We start from the raw sequence: 18,989 nt of genomic DNA, 5'->3' as shown, positions 1-18,989 counted from the left end.
CCTTGAGCGTCTACAGGGTGTTACAAAAAGGTACGGCCAAACTTTCAGGAAACATTCCTCACACACAAAGAAAGAAAATATGTTATGTGGACATGTGTCCGGATATGCTTACTTTCCATGTTAGAGCTCATTTTATTACTTCTCTTCAAATCACATTAATCATGGAATGGAAACAAACAGCAACAGAACGTACCAGCGTGTCTTCAAACACTTTGTTACAGGAAATGTTCAAAATGTCCTCTGTTAGCGAGGATACATGCATCCACCATCTGTCGCATGGGATCCATGATGCGCTGATGCAGCCCTGGAGAATGGCGTATTGTACCACAGCCGTCCACAATACGAGCACGAAGAATCTCTACATTTGGTACCGGGGTTGCGTAGACAAGAGCTTTCAAATGCCCCCATAAATGAAAGTCAAGAGGGTTGAGGTTAGGAGAGCGTGGAGGCCATGGAATTGGTCTGCCTCTACCAATCCATTGGTCACCGAATCTGTTGTTGAGAAGCGTACGAACACTTCGACTGAAATGTGCAGGAGCTCCATCGTGCATGAACCACATGTTGTGTCGTACTTGTAAAGGCACATGTTCTAGCAGCACAGGTAGAGTATCCCGTATGAAATCATGATAACGTGCTCCATTGAGCGTAGGTGGAAGAAACTAAAGTGAGCTCTAACATGGAAATTAAGCGTTTCCGGACACATGTCCACATAACATCTTTTCTTTATTTGTGTGTAAGAAATGTTTCCTGAAAGTTTGGCCGTACCTTTTTGTAACACCCTGTATACAGGTGAACATTTCAGTAGCCATGGAGCGTTGGTCAAGCACGCAATGTGCGTTTAGTGTAAAAACATATCATAAAAACACGGATCGTATGGTTGGTGCCCAATGCTCTTTCCATCGTGAATTTAATCCATCGCCACGGGCTCCCATGCCATCAAGGAAAGCTATCCTCCTGTGTGTGAAAAACGTTGAAGCCACTGCGAGCACGATGAAGAAATAGGTGGTAGTGAAAAAACAATATTGATCATGTGCGTGATGGATTAGCACGAAGTCCACGAAAATCAGAACACAGCGCTGAACTTAGTCTCAGCAATCGATCAGTGAGACGGATTTTGAAGAATGACCTACACTATCATTGATACAAAATACAGATGGTGCAAGCCCTAAAACCTAACGATTACAATCATCGCCCACACTTTTGCCAAGCTATGCTTAATGTTATTGGAAGAAATGGAGAAAGGGTGCATAACTTATGGATGAGTAATGAAGCCCACTTTCACCTTAGTGGCTATGGAAACATTCAGAACTTCTGGTATCGGTTCGCGAATAACCTCTGTGATCTTCATAAAAAACCTCTCCATTCTGAAAAGGTAACAGTTTGGTGTGCAATATGTTCTTGTGGAATCGTGGGACCCTACTTTTTTGAAGATGAACATGGTAACACAGTAATGGTGAACTCTGAACGTTATGCTTACATGTTGGCCACCTTTGGGCTACCTGAAATCGATCAGTATGATTCAGATGAAGAAACACTCTTCCAGCAAATGGTGCAACAAGCCATACCGCTAATGTCTCAATAGATTTGCTTAAACACGCCTTTCCAGGATGACTAATCAGCAAGAATGGTGATATCGCTTTGCCTGCCTGTTCGCCAGATTTGACCACTCCAGACTTCTTTCTTTGGGGCTACCTTAAATGCAAAATCCCTGAGGAAAATCCACCAAGAACAAAAGAAGATCTGAAGGAGTGACTCTGGCAGGAAATTAACAACATTCCATATGTTTCTGTATGAGGTCTGCCTTTAGCAAAACACAATTTTGTTTTTATCCATACATGTTTTGCTGCAGCTGCAGCATCCTAAGTGGGCTTTTATTTTATGGCTTTTAAATATTAATAATATTATTTACTTTTTGTATACATGTAAATATTAGTTTTTAAACTGGAATTGCAGATTTTCGAAGAAAGACATAAAATTATGAATTCATAAATTGAGTTCATAATCTGTAATTACAATTTAAAAACTAGTATTTACATGTATACAAAAAGTAAAGAATATTATTTACATTTAACAGCCATAATGTAATACCCCACTGGGGATGTTGCAACTCCAGCGAAACATGTATGGGATAAAAAACAAAATTGGTTTTAGCTACAGTTGGACCCCATCCAGGTTATTGTTAAAGCAAACACAGACGAAAGAGCTTCAACTCCAAGATGATTATAACAACATTCCGTTGCAGATGCTACAGAACATCATGGGTGGATTTCATCTTAGACTCCAAGGACGCCCCCTTACTGACACAATATTCAAAAAATGATTGTTTTTAAGGTAAAACATTAATTTCACTCATGTACTTAGGATTCATGTTGAAATAATTATACTCTTTTCGTAAATATATTATTGGTGATTTTTGAAAACCGTGCCGTTTCACTGCCTCACCCTGTACCACGCTGTATCAAATACGAAAAGAGCTATCTAATGACTTTCGTGATAGCACGGTTCACAATACGTGACGGGCATGGGACGTGCAAAGCAGTCACATTCGCCTCAATCAGAGAGAAGTGGAAGGTAAGCGTTTTCTTTACTGTGGGGTATGTTAACCTCAAATTTACGTCGTTTATAAATGTGTAAAGTTTTGCGTTCATGAGGGTTGTTGATAAGGATGAGTTTAACACTAGAAGGACCGAGGGCCCAAATTGGCCCCTTTCCAAACTTTTCACTTATTTTCTTAGCAAATCGTAAGTTCGACTGACTTGATATTTTGTGACTTTTCATCAGTCATATGAAATATTACCACCGCGTTTTGGAGAGTCCTATTTTTATTAGGTTGTGGAATATGAAGCCTACCACCTAGAAGGACAGCGGGGCCAATTTGGCCCCTGCAACATTTCTCTGTATTTAGAGGCTACTTCTTTGCAATACTGCGTATGAAATCACATCAACTGTTGTCCCTTTGTTGTTCAAATATGCGACAACAATGTCATTCAATCCAGCGCTGATTGTTGGTTTGTTGACACAAGGATTGCAGTTATTGTCTGTTGTGACGGTATCTGAGAGTCGTCCCTGCAGTCATGAGCTACGAATACACGAAGCGACTAACAGACGCTGAAATACTAGCAGAACTGAGAAAAATAGAAGATGAAACTTCAAGTGAAGAATTTGAGTTGTCCGACAGCGATCAGGACAATGAAGAAAGTGTAGTAGTTCCAGTGTGTGCAGATGAAGAATTTGATTTGTGCAACGAATGTGATGATGTAAACACAGCCCAGGACAGTTTTGCGCTAAATTTAGGGGAAAATGAAGCTTCTACATCCAGCATACCTTCTGATGTTCCAAATTCTAGCTCTATAAGATTAACAACCTGGACAACATTTGCTTTCCCCGGAAGTCAGTCAAAAACTGATACTGGGCAACCGACTGAAGAAAAAGAAACAGCAAAAGATGGGGCTGTGTGGAAAATTGTACCAGTGGGTTTTAATGCAGGTCAGTAATATTTCTGCTCTTTGTGTAGAGTTTTAGTTTGTAAAATTACAAGAACAGAGATACTCATATAATATCAGTACATTACACATTCTAAAAATACTGTTCTTTTTTCATATGTTTTCGGGTCATCTAGAAAGTCATAACATTTTGCAGGAGAGCTCAGGACCAACATCATACGCTAAAAGGAAAATTAAAAGTGGGAAAGTTCTTAGTGCTTGGTGGTTAATTTTCAGTGCTTCCATGATGCGCCACATCAAGCACTGTACTGAAGCTGAGGCTCGTCGTCGAACACAAGACGATTCCTGGACAGTAGACACTGAAGAACTGGATGCTTTTGTCGCCATAATGTATGCAAGAGGAGTGTACGGGTCAAAGAATTTTCCTCTCAAAAGCCTATGGTCAACAGTATGGGGTCATCCATTTTTCAAACACACTATGGGACGAAACAGAGTTACCGAAATAATGAAGTATATGAGGTTTGACACCAAGTCCACTAGACCTGAACGCTTCAAGGCTGACAAATTTGCTCTTCTCTCAGATACTTGTAATGCTTTCATAGAAAACAGTGTGTCATGCTATAAAGCAGAACCTTATCTTACAGTTGATGAACAACTTTTGATGTCTTAAACAAGATGCACATTCACACAATATATTGCAAGCAAGCCAGATAAGTTCGGCATAAAATTCTGGTTACTTGTAGGTGTTTCTAGTAAATACATACTGAATGGATTCCCAAACACTGGTGCTGATCCGCTTCGACCAGCTGACCAAGACATAGGTGAAAATGTTGTTCTTAGGCTTATGGGACCATACTTAGGCAAAAGTTTGAATGTCACTACCGGCATTTACTTTACTTCGCTAAGCCGTGCAAACCGTCTGAGGGCAGCATCCACAACTCTAGTAGGTTCTTTGAACCGTAATCGAAGGGAGGTGCCTCCTGCTGCAAAGATCAGAAAACAACCACTCCACATGACTATTGTGTATAAAAATGATGATGGAACAACACTAACAGTTTATCAAGGGAAAATAAATAAGAATGTTTTGTTACTGAGTTCACTTCACTCTCATGTATCCCTGTCCGATAGTCAGAAGAAGACTCCTGAAACAGTGCGATTCTACAAGGAAACAAAATTTGGGGTCGACGTTGTCGATCAAATGACAAGGATGTACTCCACAAAAGCCAGTACAAGACGTTGGCCAATGCATATATTTTACAACATTCTTCATTTGGCTGCCATAAATTCCTGGGTGTTGTAAAAGGAAGTGACTGGTACGCGACTTAGCAGGCGGAAGTATATTTTTGATTCATGTGAAGAGCTTCGAGTGCAGTATGTATCATCAAGAAGTAAAGAGCCAGACCAGAATCACGCAGACACTAAAGGCGGACCACAGAGGGCAACTAAGAGAAAGAAGTGTAAAATTAGTACCTCATGTAAAGGAAACCATACTACTACTTTCTGTTCAGGTTGTGAGAAAGCAGTATGTGGCAAATGTGAGAAGAGAACACGAGTGTGGTGCCACAAGTGCAGCAGTGAACTATGGTGGAGTGTGTGTGTGTGTGTGTAATGTATTTATTTTATTAATAAAAATCAACAAAAGCTATATATGTATGTTACATTCCATTACCTGTCACAATCTGATCAAATAAACAAAAATAAACATGGGGACGATTTGCCCTGTCGGTCCTTGTAGGTAATAGGCTGCTTGCGGTCCGCCTAGTGTTGAAGTGTTTTCAAGAAGTAAGTCTGAAATTTACGGAAAAATTTGTATTAAATATGGTGTTTTTCCTAATGTGTGTTCATCATCCCCTAATGTGAGACTACTTGTTGATTTACAAGCGAAAAAACTACCTGAAGCCAGCCAGCAATGAATCCATTTAACATACATGTTTAACATTGCTCTTAAGATGTTTGAACAACGTAAGTGTATTTTTTATAAACTATGAAAACTGGTTTCAGGAGTTGGTCTGTAATTAAAAAGGGTGGATAGCTATTCCAGCAGATGAATGGAAGTGGCAGTCCATGTATCTTATGTTCTATGAATAAACGCTGTTTCAAAACACCAGTACGTTTCTGATCTCGCGAAAACTCGTCTGTATTGGTATAATATGTTGTAATGAAATGACGAAAAGCGTCTTATTTGTGGCTAAATGTGTACTCTAATTGAAGACAATCTTTTATGGAAAAAAGTGTCCAGAAAGAACTAGCTTGTAAACTTTTATACTTAATAGATTACTGAGACTAAGCTACCTTTTAAGTACTTTGCAAATTTTTCAGTCTTTACTTCGCTTTTTATCCTGGATGGAAATTTGTTTTACCAGATCATCGCGTTTTGACTATTTACTTGTATTTGCATGTTACATGTTTAATTTGAAAATTAGCTTTAAATGAGAACTCTCTCTTGTACGTATATAAAATCAAATATATTGTAAAGGATCTTTCATTTATAACCGATCACAGTTACCTGACTGCAGGCATCAATCAATGCGTTCGGTAGGCCAGGGTAGCCTTAAACTCTGACTATTTCAGTGTTTGTATTAGAGATGGGCAAACTGAAACACGTAACTGTTTCGAAACAAATGAAACAGTACAATGTAATGTTTCGATACGCTGTTTCGAAACAGTTTGTGTTTTGTAATCTAATAAACGTACACATTTTATCATCTTGACTGTCTACTGTATAAGTATGTCCACATGAACACAAATGAGGTGCAAGAGCGCTAATCATATCGCAGAAAGTATGAAATTATCACTTAGGCGTCTTGGCAGTTTCGTATTTCCTGCAGCAAATGCGCTGCTTTCGTGTCGTGTGAATTTCATACTTTTCAATCGGCTGAGGACAGCCATAGCTGAAGACAGAAGAGCCACCACGAACGGAACTGGAGGTGGGAGCAAACTGCAGAAACAACGGATATACTACTGGGATTCCCACATTCCGTTAGTATGGGTAATATACCCATCCTGTTAATTTCCATGCACACAAAGGGAATCATTGAGGATAATAGGCACGGTGACTAAAGACTCACAAATAACGCCAAATAATTCAAATAAATAACAAAATATAACAGAAAAAATTTTGTCTTTCAAGGTCTTTCGAACCGTTACTATAAATTCACCATGCTTCCTAGCCCTACCCATTCACCATTACACTATCAGTGATCTGTCAAACAGATGGCTTGCAATTATACGTACATCAAATTTATGTATTTGTCTAATAATTGACACTCTACGCCTTTTTTTATTCAGTTGTAGGCTTACTTGCGTTTCTTAATATGATTACTGTACATGAAAAGAGAAGCGTATGTTATCAAAAAGTGTAATTTAACTGAATGATTTTCACATATTTATTATTCTGAATGTGAAGAGTTTGCTTTGTTTTATTGTTTGGTTAGTGTTTATAAAGCAGATGTTACGCCATTTCAGAATATGACAGTCAGCTAGAAACGAAGCTTTATTTTCGGATATCTTAAGCTTCATGCTATTGCTTGTCAAAAAGATTTCGACACTCTTGAAAGTGTTTCATGAAGTGGTATGTTAAATGTGTTTCAGTACCTGTGCCGTTGCCCGAATCTCGTCCGACACGGAGGGGAATGAAACATCACTGTTTCCATACAATTAGTCCAAGCACAGGTGGACTGAAACAGCCTTATTTTGTAACAACGATACAGTTTCTGTTGTCTGGCTCGAGATCGAATCTGGTCCAGTTATCCGAGGCAGGGGCGGAATGAAACATCACTGTTTCGAAACAGTGAACCGTAGCCGTTCCGAAACACTGAAACAGTTCCACGTATGGATACACTGTATCGAAACATAGAAACAGTGGGCAAGTCTACTTAGTACTTTGTATAGATTATAATTATAGATAATCGAGGATCTTTGGAGGGCACACTAGAGTTTGGCGCTGATGGTATTAGCTGTTGGACGCAAAGTAATTAAGTAATGCGGTAGAGACAGTATTGATTGAAGATAATATAACATCAGAAAACCCGTCAGTTTCCAGGAAATGTGAAATATTGTTCGAAGCAAGCACACAACAGTTTCTTACTTATCGACAAATGTAAACATATATCATTGACATCCACTGTACATTTTGCGTAATGACAAACGTAAACATCTGAGTGAACGCCCAAACGCACACAAGGGTATTTGAAATATAGGAGGTAACGTTGGTTACAGGAAACTCGGTATGTCTGAGAAATGTGTGTTTTTTGAACAAATTTTTATAGCTTATTTAAGGTTTTTCAGTTACATTAATGTTGTGTATAACTGTATCCAGAAATTTACTACCCACTCTTTTGCACATTACGGTATTAAAAATTATTCTACGGAATAGTAGTTGCCAAGGAGAAACTTTTTCAGTTTGTTTTCAAACTAACTTTTCTCGTTGTTTAGCATTTTATACCATTGGGTAAGTCATCAAAAATTTTGGTGGTAGCCTTGTCCACATCTTTTTGTACGAAGGCACCCTTAATGTGGAGTAATGAATGTCATTTTTCTTGTAGTAACGTAATTATGTACCTTATTGCTCCTTTTGAATTGCAGTGGGTTGTTTACAACAAACTTGACATGGAAAAAATACACTGTGAACTGAAGCAGTAGTCAAAGTGCCTAACTCCTTCACAAGGTGTCTGCAGCATGATCGTGGGTGAACATCACATATTAGTCTTGCTGCACGTTTCTGAATAATGAAGATTGCCTTAAAGAATAAAAGCAGAACATTATTCCATTTGACATTATTGAATGACTTATTCAAAATGTCAGATTATTGGTTTCTTTCTCCCCAAGATGTTTTAATAATTTGAAGCGCAAATTTCCGTGGGTTTAGTTGTTTCAGGAGTTTCAAAATGCACATGTTCTGGATTAAATTCTCATTATTATGGACAGTTTTTTTTTTCCATCTTGGTTATTATTTTGTAGTCACGTGTTAACACGAATTATTGATATAGTAGCTCCAAATGTACAGAACTGAATGTTCTTTTGAAATTGAGAGTGAGACCATTTACAGAAAACCATTCAGTAATACTTTTAAAAATGTAGATGTCATTTTAGTGCTAAAGTATTAATCAGAGAAGAGGTAAATGTTTATGGAAGTCAGTTGTAATGAAAAACTAAGTTGGAACAACTGGACTACATTACCAATTTAGGAAAGAGGTCTTTGATGTGATATACTGTGTGTCAAGCAGTGGAATCAGAATATATGTCGGAGTAATCATTATTAAAACTGAATTCATAAATAATCAAATCTGGTTCAATGTACAATTTGATAGATAGTAAAGGTTTCTTGTGGTTAAAGTTGAAGTGCTAAATATGAAGATTCATAGCACATTGGCTGATGAAATGTCTAGTAAGTCATCTGCTGATGTACTAGTTTTTAAACAATGTGATTTATGCGGGAAGTTGACAAAGTTAATTGAAAATACAATTAAGTAACAGTTGCACTAGTCCTACAGCTTTATTTTCACAAATACCATAATGGGGTCATATAACCTTAATTTATAATAAAAAGCTTCAGAAGTTGGCCAGAAAGAATAATCAGAATGTTAAAAATGACTTTTAGTACATTCTGAAACCAATGGATGTGCCACTGAAAATATCTGAAGTAGTGTAATAATAGTACACACACACAATATCTGAAGTAGCCCCGTAATAGTAAACAGAAATAAAACATTTCCACTTTGTGACTAGTGAACTATTGTGCAAGTGAATAAAGTAGGATCACAGAGGAGAAAACTGAAGGTGGACTGTGAAGGGACGCCCCCTGCCCCACCCCATTACACACACACCCACACTCTCTCTCTCTCTCTCTCTCTCTCTCTCTCTCTCTCTCTCTCTGTCTGTGTGCATGGTGCTGTAATGCCCTGTCATCCAGTTTAAGGCAAGATTTTTTTTTTTGCATACAAATTCAGAAGGCAAAATGTTTCTCTGTGGTAGCTCTGACTGAAGTGCTCTCCAGTTGTGAATACAAATAACTGACTCTTTTTATTTTCAATGAGCAGCATTAAGGCAAAAGAGTGGTGCCACGACACTCGCTGTGTAGTACAGTCACTATCAATAATTAGCACATGGCCAGAATTACTGTTCTTATCCTTTTAGTGTTAATGGGATATAGAGGCACTTCAATACAAATCATCATCTTTGGCCAGTGATGCAGGAAATGTGACATGCCACAAACAATATGACAACTATAATGTGATGTTATTTGTGATTTTAATCTCCCCCCCCCCCCCCCCCCCCAGAAAAAGGGCTAAACTTCAGATCAGTCTGTCACCTCAGTCAGGTTTTTTAGTATCATATTCATTGGCTTTGCCAAAACAACCAACCTCTCACCTTCGAATTAAATCTATAGCTCAGGTGGCAACTCATATTAAACATCCCCTATGACTTATTAATATACATAGTATTTTTTAGAAATACTGCTTTTGATATTATAGTAATAGGTATTTGCAGTTAGTTAAACTATAATGGATGATGATGATGATGATGATGATAAGATTATGTGAAAGTGGCTGGTGTGTTTCACAGCTTTGATCTGTATATCCACATGTTGTATATGTGGAAGCAGCACCAGTCTCCACAGTTCATGCTAACATCTACTGAAGAATGGCATTTGATAAGAAAAAGAAAAAAGTTGTCTATGAAAAATCATGTGGTTCAGAAGTGTGTAGGAAATTGACAAAAGGAAAGGACAGCCTTGACATGTGCCTGCAAGATAATGGTGGTTGGTTGGTTGGTGGTTTGTGTTTAACGTACCGTCGACAACGAGGTCATTAGAGATGGAGCGCAAGCTCGGGTTAGGGAAGGATTGGGGAGGAAATCGGCCATGCCCTTTCAAAGGAACCATCCCGGCATTTGCCTGAAATGATTTAGGGAAATCACGGAAAACCTGAATCAGGATGGCTGGAGACGGGATTGAACCGTTGTCCTCCCGAATGAGAGTCCAGTGTGCTAACCACTGCGCCACCTCGCTCGGTCAAGATAATGGTCTCCCCGCTGAAAGTTGTGTTGTGCTAACCGATCTGCAACATAAGCGAAGTTGCAGATTTCCTGTTGGTAACAGTCGCTTCATATTTAATATAAGTCATTAAGGCGGTGTGTGAATCCTGTTTTGTGATTTGCAGTCATTTCTGATTATTCAATAGTGATGCAAAAAGATTTGCATTGGATAACACTCCCTTGAGCCTTGCACAGATAAGTGTGTACTATTCATAATGTCTCATTTTCAGTAGGCTTCCAGCAGAACAGAAATCTGTTGAAAGGTTGCCTTGTGACACACTTCTGTTCTGTACAGGAGTTCACAACTTTCCTTTGTAATGTATTATTTATTAGTAAATATGTGTCATTTTTCATGTTTTGTTAATTATATTGTTTATAATACATTGTGTATAGTATTTACCTATTGTTCCAAGGACAGGTAGCTTGAGTGCTAAAAATCTAGATCAGGGCCAATGGCATACGTACATGTTTCATGCAGCATTCTTATGTGCACTCAATATGAGGTATGATGGGGAGGAAAGCGGCTGTGTCAGCTGCTGATTCTACACAGTGAATGAGAGAGCACTGGGCAGATCGTGTTTTGAAGCAAGATACAGATTGTGACATTCCCACAATCTCAGAAATCTTCCCAGCTTCTAAATTTCATTGTTGTTGGTTTCATTTGCGCAAATTTAAGCTGTTCTATTAGGTCCCAACCTAATCAGTCTCATGATTTGTGACATTCAGAAAAAAGTCAAATATTTGTGACAACAGTGGGGAAGAGAATCATTTAAATTTTTGTGCCAGAATTTCATGTACTATTTTCTTGCCTCACATTGGTTATGTGAAAGTATCGTCCCCTTGGCTGTGCCAAACTAAGTGTTGGTAACCTGTGAGCAGTTGAGAAACACTGCCTCTGATGCTGGCTCTGATTTAGACTTTAGCCACTTTGGCTCCCTTGGTCCCACATAACCAGATAAATAAATAAATAGATCATAAATATGGATAAACTAGTTTTGTGTTGTACTTTTGCTAAGAAACATATGCTTCTCATTGAAATATGCTGAGTTGGGTATCTTCAAAGAAATATTTGAATAATAATCTACTGTTTCAGGATCATTTGGGCTGTCATATTAGGATGGAAGTCACACATCTTGGAGATTTGCAATCAGTGAACACTGTTTTGAGCTGAAGTAGCAAAATGCAACTTTGTTAACATGTGGAATTGTCATTTTCAGTGACAAGAGTTTAAAAAATGAAAGAAATTAAGAATCTATTAGAGAAAAGTAAGTTACTTTCTTCCAGGCATTACTGTTGTGCAAGGCAATTTTCTAGTGGTATACAGTAAAATGTATTGGGCAAATGAAAATATTTGTTGCAAATATTGAATTTAAAAGCAAATGCAGATATTCCCAGAATTTAATTATTTGATGTTCTTTAAAATTAAGAAGCCAGTTGTGTGGCATTTTGTTTAGGAGACCTGAGGGGTAGGATTGGCTTTCTTGTTGGAAAAGTTTTCATTCTTCACGCCCTTTGGAACCATTCTTTCATAAGGTGAGAGAGTTGTGTAATTGTTGAATTTGACTGATGAGTGAATGAATTGGTTTTTGTCCTATTTGTTGGTGGCTGTAGAAACCAGGCACTAGTGCATAACTGCCAGCTGTTGAATAGTAACAACCCCATGTGAGAGATGGAACATCATCATGAAGGCCATGCTGCTATTCTATGATGCTCTGCAGGAAAAATTAGAATTTAATCCAAGTCATTGGTGCAAGGTTTAGTGATCAGGAATATAACACCACCTTTTCCCCTTCTCTTGCCAGCGAAATAATCATGATGAAAATATTATTCCAACTACTTGTGATGAAAGTTATTTTCCATCACCAGCAACTGAGCCAACTACCTCAAAGTTAAGCCTCAATGCAGCAGTATTTGTTGAGTAGAGAAGCAGGTATCGTGTAAATTTTCTGATACTTGAAAGATTTGTTCCTTCATACTCTCAGATTTAGTGGCTTAAAGTTGTGCTTCATGGGCATTCCATATTTTCATTTCCACAGCTTCCCCAATGTGGTTTTGGGAAGACTTATTTAGCGGAGCAGAAGTTGACTGGTAGGAAAAATATAGAATGCTGCATATTGTAAAGAGATAGAGGCACAATTAAGACACTCACATAATGCTTTTGGCCACAGCATTCGTCGGTAGTGCCCCCACCCCCCTCCCCCACCCACACACACACAGCAAGCACACCTCATGCACACACGACTGCCAACTCCAGCATCTCTGGCTGGAATGCTCAAGTTGGTGTTGGCTGGAATTGGTGGTCATGTTTGCATGAGGTGTGCTTGCTTTTGTGTGTGTGGGGGGGGGGGGGGGAGGGGGGGGTTCAAAAGCTTTATGTGGGTGTCTTTTAATAGTGCCAGTCTGCAACTTGACATGTCTTCTTTGCGGTAAGAAGTAATCTGTCTTTTCCTACATTGTTGAGATTCCTACCAGGAGTTTCCATTGTTTGATAGAAGTTAACTGGTGTCAGTGTGTTGCTTGAACCTACAGATACTGGCCTTTGGCTTTCCCTGTTGACATGATGATGATGTAACTTGAGGCATTATACATATGCAAACAGAGATATATCATAACACTACACTATTAGCAAAATTTTTTATTTATTCAGTGACAGTTTGAGTGTGAGTTGCTAAAACCAACAAATGTGATGGCATGAGAATAACTATAATGTTTATTATGGTCTTATTTTACACATATTGGGTTTCAAAGAATTAAAACATTTAACTCAAGATATTTTGAGTGGTTGGTAATGTTTCTGGCTTGTAAAGGCATTCACTAATATGAACATATGAGATATCCAGCATTGTTTTCTGTGGTTAAGGGTAGCCATTTCCCATGAATCAATGTGTCAAATTTGACAAGTATGTATTTTAACTTGTGCAATAATTTCAAAGAATGTCATTTCCACAAGCAATAGTTAGTTAATGTGCTTTACAGTTCTTATGATTTGCATCCTTTCCTTATTCTCAAACAACAGTTTTTAATTGAAATTATAGTGGCATATTGAAGACAAGTAACAAAATATGATAAGGAAAGAATGTTTAGTTTTGCAAGATATTTTGGAACAGTTCAAAAATTGGAAGTGTCACTATTCAAATTATACTCACTGCAAAGCTAAACACCTAGAAGTAGATGAGAACGCAAAGTGAAACTTCATGTGTATATTGTTTTTGTGGTTATATTTATGTGAAAGATCAAATTAAACAAACAACAAAATTGACAGTATGAGAACACTGCTGGTTTCTTGTTAGGAAGAAGTTTCAGAATTAGTTAACAAAGTGGTACCATGCTGCTATACTGCATCGCAGCAGTACAAGCCTCAAGAAATGACCAGTGGACAGCTTCATTTACAAAACACAAACATTAGCAAACTAAAAACCAGAAAACTAATAGGACCTCCTCTGAAATAGGGGATAGTGTAGTTATAAAATAATGAAAACTCCAGGTTGGAATGTCGACAATGTAAGGAAAAGATAGATTGCTGACTACAGTAAAGATGACATGTTAAGTTGCAGACAGGCACAATTAAGACTCTTCCACATTAGCTTTCAGTGACAGCCTTTTTCCAAATTTTTATGTGGGGGGAGAGAGGAGTGCTGTCTGGTAGAGGAATGGAACAGAAAAGGGGAGGAGTGGGGAAAGATGGGTGGATGCATTGGCAGAGGGTGGCGCATAAAGAGGGTGAGAGATGAGAATAGTTAGGAGGTGAAGCATGGGTACGGATCAGTAGGATTGAGGGTGTGGGAACAATGTGTTACTGTAGGTTGAGGCCGGGATAATTTTGGGAGTGGAGAATGTGTTGTAAGGATAACTCCTATCCGCACAGTTCAGTAAAGCTGTTGGTGGAGGGGAGGATACAGATGGGATGGGTAGTGAAGCAGCCATGTCATATACCAGCTTTGTTGCAGTCATTGCACAGCTGTTTTTATATTGATATGACTATCAACCAGCTGTCCAGCAGCATGAACAGCCACTGCCAAACTGTGGCAAAGAGCAATGTAGACCACACATTCAGCTGAACATAAAATGTTAGATTTCAATAGCTGCTTCACTACCTGAGCCATCTGGATCCTCCCCTCCACCACCATCTTTGCTGAACTGCTCAGATGGGAGTTATCATTAAACCACATTCTCCATTCTTGAAATTATCCCAGCCTCAACCTACGGTAATGTACTGCTCCCACACCAGTTTCCACCTCCTCCCTATTCTCATCTCCCACCCCCTTTTTGTGCCACCTTCTGCCAACGTGCTTGTACATCTTTCTCCACTTCTCTCCTTAACTCCATCCTCCCTCTCCCTGCCTCCTGACACTGCACTGGTTGGCAGTCTAGTCCCTGCACACTTCGCCAGGCAGCACTCCTGTCTCCCACCACTTGTAATCTGTTGTCCCTTCCTTCCCCACCCCCTCCGGATCACTGCTTCTGTTCCATGTGAAAGTTGCATTCTAGTCTGAGCTGCCAGAGATGATGGTTTTGTGTGTGTGTTTTCCTTTCTTTTTCTGATTAAATCTATGACTTAAAGCTTATGTGTAAGTGTCTTTTAATTGTGCCTGTCTGCAAGTTAATGTGCATCTTTATGGTAGGTAGCTGTCTTATCTTTTCCTTACATTGTTAATATAGTTATTAACAATTATATTTTCGGGGATGTTAACATCACTCATTTTCACTAGACATGTGATGGCTCCACTAACTCACAACTGTACTATCACCCTTCAATCTATCCTTAATGTAGCTGCCATTAGAAAGATGTGCTGCTGGCGATGCCACTGGACAAAACAGAACAGCAGTATCAAAATCTTCAATATGCTTGCCATCTCCACCAGATCTATTTAGGTTAGCTAAATAATATGATCTAAACCACCATTATATGAACCAAACAACATATTGCAAACAAAACCCATGAATGACATCTACAAATAAAACACCTAATAAAAAAAAATACATTATTTTAATGTGTGACACACAGCTGTTTAATTATCTTTTATTATTACTATTGGTTTTGATTTCACACTATCGTAATAATATCGAGATCAAAAAATGAAAAATATCACAGGCACCATCCATGTAATATTTACCAGTGGCTTTCTTTGTTGCCTGGACCTGAATACATATGTTGTTTCAGTTGGGAAGGGTATCTACTCCTGAGGTTAGGTGACTCTCAGCCAGCTATTGTAATTGACCCTCAGTATGCTTGCTGGCATCTCAAGAGAGAGACAGGCCATGTGAGGATTAGTATTTTTCTGTTGAAAGACAATTCAGAGATCTGTCTTGTGAGAGGTAATACATGAGGATGTAGCATGTCTGCCGCATACTGTTTGCCATCAAAATTCATTGAAATACTATAAATTGTTATCTGAAGCTGTGCAAGATGCCTCCCCACATAGTGATGCTAGGGCTAATGCCAGTGTGTGTATCCAAAACTCTGGTAGTGTGTAATGTCTCCCTGTGATGTCACCATGCTCGCTAATGATGATCATTCAAGGTGGTACAGAACCAATATTCGTTGTTGAAAGTGATGCACGATGCTTGTCAGCAGTCCATGCTTTCTGCATATGGCATTACTTCAGAGGCAGCTGTGTTAAGTTGTTACTGGCAGCCTACTTATTGGATTCAGTAATGCAGCATCTCCTAATCTGCAACCAATGTTGCTGGATGATGCAGGGTACTGCAGTAAGTCCATTACTTGTGCATGGATGGCAGGTGCATATATGCAGGGGTTCCAGTGTGCTTGGTGCTCTGTTGGCAGCTCGTAGTGCGATCACACCTCGTAACCCAAGACCTTGACATTTCCTTCATGTTCCAATTCTGTCATATTTTTGTCTGCTGCCGCATTCCTGTATATTACACAATTTGGCTATGTAGACCAATGATGATGCCCCTTTCAGACACATCAGATGCTTGTAATGTTGTCTCGCATATGAATGCAGCATCCCCTGTGGTATTACACAATCCACCACAATGACCTGTCACATTGCTTGCCTATTACATGTCGTGATAGACCTGAGAACATGATCACAAAGGGTTAATGACTGGCAGCCACTCTAGCTGGCATAGGTGAATCTGTCTTTAATCAGTTACATACCTGCTGATGTCAAGCATGTGTGTGGAATTGCATCTACCTCAGATCGTTCCTTCTGTGTGTCCAGTGTGTTTTTTGTCAGTGGATGTTTATGGCCTCAGTGTGGGCTCCTAAAGTTACGCAACATGCTAATTGTGACTTACAATAAAGAAATTAAAATATGTTTTCTGCTTCCAGGTGAAAACATCCCTGCATGGAATTTATCAGTTTAAATGATTATGATTCATTACTTGAAGATAGTGGTCTATCAGATACTGTAGTACCAAATGATGTACAGCCAAATACTACTGCACTGTACAACTGAGGACTGTGACAGTGTAATGAAGCAGAACATTAAGTGACTTTAATAAAAAAGGCATGTAAAGGGTGTGGTCCAGATTGTGATACAATCTGAGCTTTCAGTAGTTAGCAAAGGATAATGGTGAATTTGATGTCATTCTAATTACTTACACACTGATGAGCCAAAACATTCCAACTATTGTGAGATAGAATGCTGCATGGTGTTGGTGATAGTGGTGGTGGTGATAGTGGTGGTGGTCGTTGTGGTGTGGGCATGTGATGTAAGGAAAGTAAACAGGGTGGTCGGAAGTTCCCATTACAAACTTCCAGGAAACATAGAGGGTAGAGAGTACAGAACATTTTGAATAGTAACCCATGTCCAGAATCGTATCGTTTCCGTTCTACGACAGTTTCAATTCAGATGTCTCAAAAGTTCCCTGTCCTGGTATGCAACAGGGTAGACACAACGATGTATACTACATCAAACGATCCTCAGATGTCCTTTATTGTCCGCTTTGCTGTGAGACCGAGTCAATACCTGTGCATCACTGACAGAGGAAACATGGTGCAGTACACGTTTGCGGAATACACAGACACGCTCCTTGTGTATATCGAAGTTGGGGGTTACGAAAGAGCTGCTAGTAGAAAGTTTTCCACACAGTCACACTCCATCACACAAACTGTTTGCCCAAGTTACACAACGGCTATGAGAAACAGGTACCTTCACTGTGAGGAGGCAGGACTGTGGTGCTCCACGGCGACGCTGCACTCCCGAATTTGAAGAAGGTGTACTGTGTTGCATTGAAGATAGCACCGTGGCTGTATACAATTAATGTAGGTTAGTTCTTACAAAGAAGAAAACAGCAACCAGCCACTATTAACACTGCTATTGATTTAGGTAAATAGAGCCGTTACTGGTTTCGAACTGGCAAGTTCATCATCAGATGGCTGTTCACATGATTTTAAAGATACACTTTACATTATCGTCCGTTTTTAATTTTTATTATTCCACTGTGGCGAAGTATTTTTGATGTGTTGTTGCCCTACGGTAGAGAAACAGTGTTAGAAGCACCCTATGTGAAAATAACTAACCTCCAAATGATGAAATACAGCATAAATAAATATGTGAGGTTAAGTGGTTATGGCACTTACATCGAAACTTCCGCGCGATTTTGTTGCGAAGTTGCAGGATTGTATTTTTCGCATATTCCTAAATACATCCAGCACTTTTGTAACTTGCATATCACCATATTGTGCAAAGCACACACACACACACACACACACACACACACACACACACACACACACACACCAAAAAGAATTTGCCACATGTGATGTTATCACAGAGATTGCAGATTTACAAACACAACAGTGTCAGAGACGTTCTCTCTCAGAGACATCACAATATACAGGTTGCTTTGATTTCACAGAATGACTGTTTTTAGAGAATAACATAACTTACTGAAAATTAAAACACAAAGATAAACCTTACATTATGAGCGTATAATATTACAAATGAAGTTGACAGATGTAGTAACCAGCTTGTGTGAATGCTACTTATATGATAATTTGTAAATACTGTGCTATATACAAGGAGCAACATAGAGGTGAGATAAAATGAATAATATGACAGTAACAATTGTATTAACACAGTATATATAATTTATTTTATTTATTTATTTATTTATTTATTTATTTATTTTTTTTTTTTTGCAACATAAAAAGAAAGACCTCCTCAACAGACAACTGTACAATCTACATTTGCAACTTAGCAGTAGCCTTTCCAGCCTACAGTTCTCCTACATATTGCAATACATTGACGACATCATTTATAAAGAACGTCAGAAAATAACTTGTACGCATAACAAAAAACTTGATGGTCTGAAAAGCAAAAAAGGTAGCTTCAGTGCCAAAAATCCCAGGCTAACCTACATCAGTTCCATGAAAGAGTTATTAATTCAAATAACATCACCTTCACAAATACTGAACTTGCCCCCATAAACAAAGGTCTTAAGCACAACATAGAACCAAATCTTAATGGCAATAACCTAAAAAGCCTTATTGCATCCACTAAGCTTGCATGTGATGCTGCTAAATTGAATCCCAGGGAAACA

At 38.8% G+C, this 18,989-nt stretch overlaps 1 protein-coding gene and 1 long non-coding RNA gene across 2 annotated transcripts in view; one reads left to right on the top strand and one right to left on the bottom strand.

Annotated features, from left to right (window-relative positions):
* Positions 1–18,989, bottom strand: part of LOC126471053 (patched domain-containing protein 3-like) — a 630,102-nt gene that overhangs the window by 129,552 nt on the left and 481,561 nt on the right. The gene's annotated exons all lie outside the window — the stretch shown is intronic.
* LOC126470501 (uncharacterized) lies at positions 7,248–17,855 on the top strand. Its single transcript, XR_007586221.1, has 3 exons — positions 7,248–7,669; positions 11,572–11,743; positions 16,774–17,855. It is a non-coding gene; the product is annotated as an uncharacterized LOC126470501 (long non-coding RNA).

This window comes from Schistocerca serialis, chromosome 3 (assembly GCF_023864345.2).
Source record: "Schistocerca serialis cubense isolate TAMUIC-IGC-003099 chromosome 3, iqSchSeri2.2, whole genome shotgun sequence".
NCBI lineage: Eukaryota > Metazoa > Arthropoda > Insecta > Orthoptera > Acrididae > Schistocerca > Schistocerca serialis.
This window is presented reverse-complemented; position numbering and strand designations above follow the sequence as displayed.